The sequence below is a fragment of the Notothenia rossii genome, assembly GCF_949606895.1.
Source record: "Notothenia rossii genome assembly, chromosome: 8".
Taxonomy (NCBI): domain Eukaryota; kingdom Metazoa; phylum Chordata; class Actinopteri; order Perciformes; family Nototheniidae; genus Notothenia; species Notothenia rossii.
Window position 1 is genome coordinate 81,728,060 of NC_136906.1, and position 7,761 is coordinate 81,735,820.

The window sequence follows — 7,761 nt, forward strand, 5'->3', positions numbered from 1 at the left end:
GTGGAAACCGGCCTTACAGGATGTAGCGGTCAGCCTGCCAGACTCTCCCTCGCCTCCCTGATTCAGAGTATTAAGAGTTAGACAGAAAAACACGATGTTAGAGCACGTTCTGACACGCCCTGCACTTCTCTCTGATGACGAGAACTCAGAGAACAATCAGACTGCAATTCATTCTACCTGAAACACTGACAACAGTACATGGATATCTTTCTAAACTCCTTTTGCTTTCACTCAGAGAGAAACCCTACACAATATTTCAGACAGATGTTCAGAATCAGCATCAAGAAACATGTGTCCGGTTCAGTGTAGGGCAAGTTAAATGTAACACATCACTTGTTAGACGCTTTTATCCAAAGTGACTTACATACTCAACACTGTGGGCAATCCCCACAGGAGCAATTTGGGGTGAAGTATCTCAGGGACACAACGACATGCTGACTGCAGTGGGGTTTGAACCTGTGACCCCCTGATCCCAACACCTACGCACAACCCACTGCACCACACGCCTCCCATAATACAGTACATATGACTTATTACCGGTGTTGGGCAGGTTACTTACAAAATGTAATTACATATTACTGTCTTTTTAAAGTAATAACTTACATTACAATATTACTGTCTCTGAAATGTAATGAGTTACACTACTTTAGTTACTTTTTAGTTACTTTACCAAAATAACCGCTAAAGAATGGCTAGGTATCTTAAATGCTAGAATGTAGTTTAGTGCAGCTCATTATGCATCCAGTGAAGGGCAATGTGGTATAGCATAACAACTGTGTAGGCCCTTAAGGCTACTAACAACTTGTATTACACGGCTTAGTTGAATACTCGATTCTGATTGGTCAATTCTTAACATGTGACACGTTGTTAATACAGCAGTACAGACCGCTGTCAAGGACTATAATGAAGGTTGCTAAGGAGGATCAAGAAAGAGAAAGGGAAAGAGGTTAAAAGACGGAGCGCTGGACGTCAGATAAATCACCAGAAGAAGACAGACAGGAAGTGAACACTGACAGGACACGGAATGGGCTCTGTAGTTTGTTTAGTATATGGCCGTGTACAGGCCCGGGTCCAGAACAAAATGACTCAGGGTGCCTCTGAGATTACAGGGGGGCAGCAGTAGTAGGTTTACATGAGCAATAGTGGCCGGCAACAGCAATGAGAAATAGCATTGATGGTCCCAATGAACAGATTATGGCCTTTGTTATGTTTTGAAACCAAGCAAGTGAGAACATTTCAAGTGAGTTAAAAGTGCAAACCTGAAATATTTCATATAGTCCAAAGTGTGCTATGGCAACGAAAAGCACAAACGCTTCAAAACTGTACTGATAAAACAAATGAGAACATATTGTAAATCAAGGCAGATATGATTTGAACCAGCTCATGGTTTGAAATGGCAAACATTGAAAAGCAGAAGTATTAATAAAACCATTTACTACATCATCACCTTGGTCCCATCATACTCTGGGAAGAGAACATTTACTGTGCTTGAAAACTGGATCACATCATCATGTGAGGTTGACTTTGTGACCTGGAGAACATTTCAGCTGCAACATCAGCTCGTTGATAAGCTTGGGATATGAGATCTTTTTGTAGCCATTCGTGGTGAAGGCATCTGTGCTTTGTATGCATTATGTTTGACCCAACATTTCTACAGGCATGGCAGAATATGGCTCTATTTTCACATGAATATTCTAGCCATTGTCTATTTTTATACCACGAGCTGCAACATGACCGCCTAACCCCACTGTACAGGCAGGTACTTGTTTAGATATACCTGGGCAGGCTCTGTTTTGCCGTGGTATCCTGGCAACTGCGGGCAGCAGAGGGGCGGCGGTGTTTCGGTTGACGAAGACTTTGGCCCAATCCCAAACCACTCCCTCGACCTTACCCCTCCGTGACGGAGTGAACTCCGTCTGTAGCCACACTCGCAGCTCAACGAGGCTCCCTCCTGTCAGATGGAGGGAGTAAATACAGCAGCAAGCTTTGGGACGGCCTCCCCTCTCTCCTGCAGAAACAGGAAATGCCGTAACTGTATGTAACAACGGTTTCAAATCAGCATCTCTTTGACAAAAAATGTAAATTAATAACTCAAATAAAACTCCAAACATATTTCATTGTTTTTTTGTAAAGCTCTTTTAGTTTTAAACCTGATGTTTATAAGCTTCTTAGTTTTTGCAACAGTCTGTAAATATACACAACTTTATAATAAAATACACACATTTCCCTTTTTCTAGACTAGACACAGGTACGATCCTAAGTTAAAAACATATGAGGTTATCATGAGGTTGTTAACATCGCAGTTTATCAGTGGATTTTTGCTGGAACTACGTGTTAACAGCGTGTTTCCTGACGGACACACAAATACGGCCGCCATCTTGGATCGGTCATCCTACCCATATTGTACAGACATTGTACCCATAGACAGCAGAGGTTTCAAGATGCCAGAGCACAGTGCGGCGTATTGCTGTGCAAATCGGCGGACGATTGCCAACAGGGGTCGGGGGATTACTTTTCACAAGTAAGATTCAACATTATTATTGGTTGTATTTTGTAAATAGAATATTATTGTACTGTATTGATTTCCGCCAGCGAAATCGTAGCCAGCAAACATTATATTTATGGCCTTTATAAATCATATGCTGCTGTAACAAGTGAATTTCCCCGTTGTGGGATGAAATCTAATCTAATCTATCTAGGAAGAAGAAGGAAGAAAATAAGCTTGACCTCCTTCTTAACATTTTTTTGTGTTGACTCTCTCAAATCTCCCATTTTTATTTTGAAGGTTTCCCAAAGACAGATATGAGGAAGAAGTGGGAAGTTGCTTTGAGGAGGGAAGGGTTCACTGCAAGCGAGTCATCCGTGATTTGCATTGAGCATTTTAAGCAGGACGAGTTTGACAGGACAGGACAGATTGTCCGACTCAGAGATGGTGTTATTCCCTCCATCTTCAGCTTCCCGGTTCACCTCCAAAGAGTAGGTGTATCATCATAAGGCTATTAGCATTCATAAATGTAAATATTCTATTATCAATAACAGGGCAGAGTGAAATACCTATCCCTGTGTGTGCATATATACACTGAACAAAAATATAAACGCAACACTTTTGTTTTTGCTCCCATTTTTCATGAGATGAACTCAAAGATCTAAAACATTTTCTATAAACACAAAATAACAATTTCTCTCAAATATTGTTCACAAATCTGAAAGAATCTGTGATAGTGAGCACTTCTCCTTTGCCGAGATAATCCATCCCACCTCACAGGTGTGGCATATCAAGATGCTGATTAGACAGCATGATTATTGCACAGGTGTGCCTTAGGCTGGCCACAATAAAAGGCCACTCTGAAACGTGCAGTTTTGCTTTATTGGGGGGGTCTGGGGGGGGTCCGAAAACCAGTCAGCATCTGGTGTGAGGGTTAGGGTTAGGGTAATGTTGTGAATCGATTGGCCTGTGTTCGTCGTCCATAACATACGCCTGCCCATACCATAACCCCACCACCACCACGGGCCACTCCATTCACAACATTACCCTGCTCTGTGTGAAATTTGCTGTTGCACAAAACAGGCCTATGTAGAGAAATACTAAGTTTGCATGTTGCACGTTGAACATACAGTTTAGAAACAAGTACTCTGTTCTCTTTATATCTTGAATAGATGAGTATTGATTACAACTATCTGATACCTAATGAAACACTGTAATGATAGTGATTTAGGTGCCGATATTTCTTTATAGATCATTGACAGGCTGTTTGACTCAATGAATGGACGCAATCCTCGTGCCAAAGGATTCAAATCTCCCTTGGGTGCTTTGAATTGGATAGAGAGGAAAGCATTTTTGTCAAGAGCCAGGGAGTACTTGCTCACTTTGGTGACAAAAGATGGAACACCACTTCACCGATCTAAGAGGTCTATTCAAATAGTGCTTGTTATTCATGCATGAAAAGTTCACGACATGAGTTCAACGATACTCTGTTCCGTTACGCATCGAGTTCATAAGATGCTCTGTTCTCTACATCAGGTTCATATGATGCTAAGGTTTTTCCCTTTAATTTTGTCTGCTAGCATGATGCTCTTTTATTTCAATGTTTTTCTGTGTTCAGTTTTGTTTGTTGGAATTATCTTGGATTCATTGTTTTTGAGGTCCCAGATGCTTCTATAGTATATATCACTCAACATCAAGTTTTGCAGGTGTCAGAAGGAGGGTATGGATGTTGAAACGATGTTCTCTTGTTTCAATGTTTTTCAATCTGCAGTTTTGTTTCTATTTGAATGATCTTGTATTCATTGTTTTTGAGGTCCCGGATGCTTCTAATGGTACGTATTACACAACATCAAGCACATGAAGGTGTCAGAATGGTTTGTATTGCATGTGTTCTTGCATGTGTTCTTGTTCTCAAGTCATCCCAGTTCTGCAATTCCATTGTTCCTAGTTAGCTAAGTGTCCTACAAGTACACTGTATATGTTTTGCCACGATCAGAGTCATAAAATGTTTTTCTTTTGCAGGTACTTGTCGGTCATCGGATTTGTCATTAACATCGACACGTTTAGCTGATGATTCCTGAACTGCTCCAAGTTCAGCGGTATGTCCTCACCTACAGGTTCAGCCAGGATCACTTGGAGCTCCTATTTAATTCCATCAGAGCGTCAGGTAGGGTTGATATTCTTTTAATTGCAATAAATTCTGAAAATGACTTATGAGTAATGTATGTATTGTGTGCCTGTTTTCCAAACAAGGTGGCTGGAATAACAATCCAGTTCCAGGCCATCTTCCGCCGTCTGATGGTTCGGTGTGGTGTTTGACCTAGTGAGGCTATGTGGCAGCCCAAGATCACACTGTGTCCCTGTCTGCCGTAGAGATGTCCTCTGATGAAACTGCTGAAGAGCACCCATCTCCATTGGTCTGTTGTGAGTGACCACAGCTAGGGGTGGGCGATATTGAAAAATATATTATGAAGATATTTTTCAAGCAGTATCACGATAGACGATATATATCGAGATATTTTTTCATGTTGGTTATTATGGTTATTTTTCCAGTTACCTAACAGAACAACCACCTACAAGGTAACAGGAACTAAAACAAAAAGGAGAAACAGACCAAAGTAGCATTTCAAGCTGGTGTTATTTCTGAAATGAATCCCTGAATGAACAATTCAACATGTGGATATGGCTTCAAGGCACAGTTTCTCAGTATAAGATGAACTTTCTGAGGTAGCACCAGCAGTGAACATCAATAAACATGAAAAGGAGGGTAAAACATAACTAAGTAAAACATAAAACATCAATGAGGAAAAGTCAGTGCCAAACAATTAAAATATAAACTTTAGACTTGAAGTGCAATAAAAGACTTTAGCATAACTGAAGGGAAAAACTATATAAATACCTTATTGATCAAATAAAATATAAGCCAACAGAATCAAACAAGACAATAAATAAAGTGCAATACTGTCTGAATCCTGACTAGACAGCTTCAGAGCATGTCTTTCACATCAGTTTTTTTTTTTTATATATATTTTTTTCCCAAAAAAAAGATTTTATTTTTTCAATTTTTAATTTTTTTTCTCACGATAGATACGATATCTCTGAAAAAGCATATCGTGGAGACCTAATATCGTCACGACAATATATATCGTCATATCGCCCACCCCTAACCACAGCTATCTTCCTGGTCTACATCGCAGGATTTGTAGTCCATCAGATTCTGCGAAAGCTGTCCTGTGATGTGTGCCGTGCAAGCTTGGTCAGAGATGCTGTGCCTTCATCACTTGATGAGAGCTACCACCTTCTAGCCCTGAAAAACAACGATGGCCTAGTGACTCCATCACAAGGCACAGTGAAGGTGCTGAGAGCTGCAGAGAGGGTGATTCGCCAAGCTCCAACAAGGCAAGCTCCAAAGGTGTCGACGGTCACCTACATCGTCCGGGAGGAGATTGGAACGGAGGATGTTTTTCAGCTTGGGGAACACATTGAGGAGACGCAGTTTGGCTTTGACAACCATTATTCCAACTTGTTGTCATTGGTTATGTTTCTGAAAATAAGACGACACCACATTGCCAAACTCCCCTCTCTTGACCTGCAGAAAGGGAGCACGAGAAAGAAGCTCTGCAGAACAGTCCTCTTTCAGGGCTTTTAGCTCTTTTAAACGTTCATGAGCAGCTTTGTGTAAATATGGTTTGGGGCGGGGTGGTGTCATGTTCTTGTGTTTAACTTGAAAATGTACATTTTTTATATAGACATAGATTTTCATTTTTTCTGACATAGATATAGATATTCATTTTTACTAAACTTCTGTCTATGTATAATGTATTATTGTTTCTTCATTTTTCAACTTATTAAAATAGCTGAGTAGTAGGCCTACACAATCTGCCTCTGCTTCTCTGTCATATAGCATGCATGCACAATTTGGCACTTCAATCTTTGTTTATTCTGTTGCTGCTTATTTAAATTGTTACAATAATTTACCAGAAACCAACCTGTGGAATATTATAAATATCTGCATCAGACAGCATATGGTTATTGAAAATATATATGCAATTACGACATACAAGATGTGCCTTTAATAAATCTCTGGGGGGGGGGGGGGGCGTTTCATCCATGTTGTAGTTCTCTGTATAGAAAACTGTAGTTTCCATAGTTTCCCCACAGCAGCAGACGCACATTCATGACGTCCGCTGGCGCATCATGAACACGTGGGATAGTGAAAGTGCATTTGATTCTCTAAAGTACCGCAGTCTCTTCTCCTAAGTCCTTTTGAATTCTCCTATCCACTATCCCTTAACCCCGTGACCTTTCACTCAGAGGTCAAGGAATAGACGATGGGGATAGACGTTGGGGATAGACGATGGAGATATTTTTATATAACATTGCAAGACTGATTCTTATTATTATATTATATGCTTATTGTGCTCATGAGATTGCTATGGCTATACAGACCCGGCGCCGTGGGAAGGACTGGAAGGGCCCTCCCATTTGACATCCCTGCCCTCCCCCAAATAAACACGTTTTATTTTATTTATAAAAATTTTAAAAATATATTTTTATTTTTTTTAAATTATAAATAAACTGTGAACTTTAAGGCTACGATATATGTGATGTCAGATAGTAATATAAGAGTAATACATGCAAAACAGGTATGAAATACATATGACAATAAAACAAGAATACAGTTTGAAAGGGGAGTGATTTGTAAAATATACATAAAGAAAAAGAACATCTGTTTACAGGTCTGTTTCATATGGGTGTTGAGAGAGGTATCCATAGATCTCTTCATGTTGCTCTCAAACTGCACCAGATTGATGCTTTTAACTTCAATATAAAAAAAGGAGGTTAGGTCCACCCCCACTTAAAAAAATAGCACTTTACCCCTGCTTACACCTATATGTCGTGAGCTGATTATCGAGCCTTCATTGTAACAGTCGCGGGTACACTGTGTATGTGCGTCTGGGGAGTGTTGCAGTAGAACATTCCACTGTAGCGCCCGGTACATTAATAGGAAACCCTACATGTTTGAGCACCCTCTATGAAACGTCAAGCTACCCCACAGCACCCCCAGAAGAAAATCTCTGCCGCCGATACTGGCCGCGGCACATTGCGGTTTTGTGTGCCCTCCCATGAAAATCATAAGCCCTCCCTGTAGATTTGTTCTGGTGCCGGGTCTGTGGCTATAGAATAAATAGACACAATCACTAATCCCAGGTTCTGATGGGTTAGATACCAACGAAGGGAATAGTCAGAAGAAAGTGTTCAGCTTGCAATAGAAA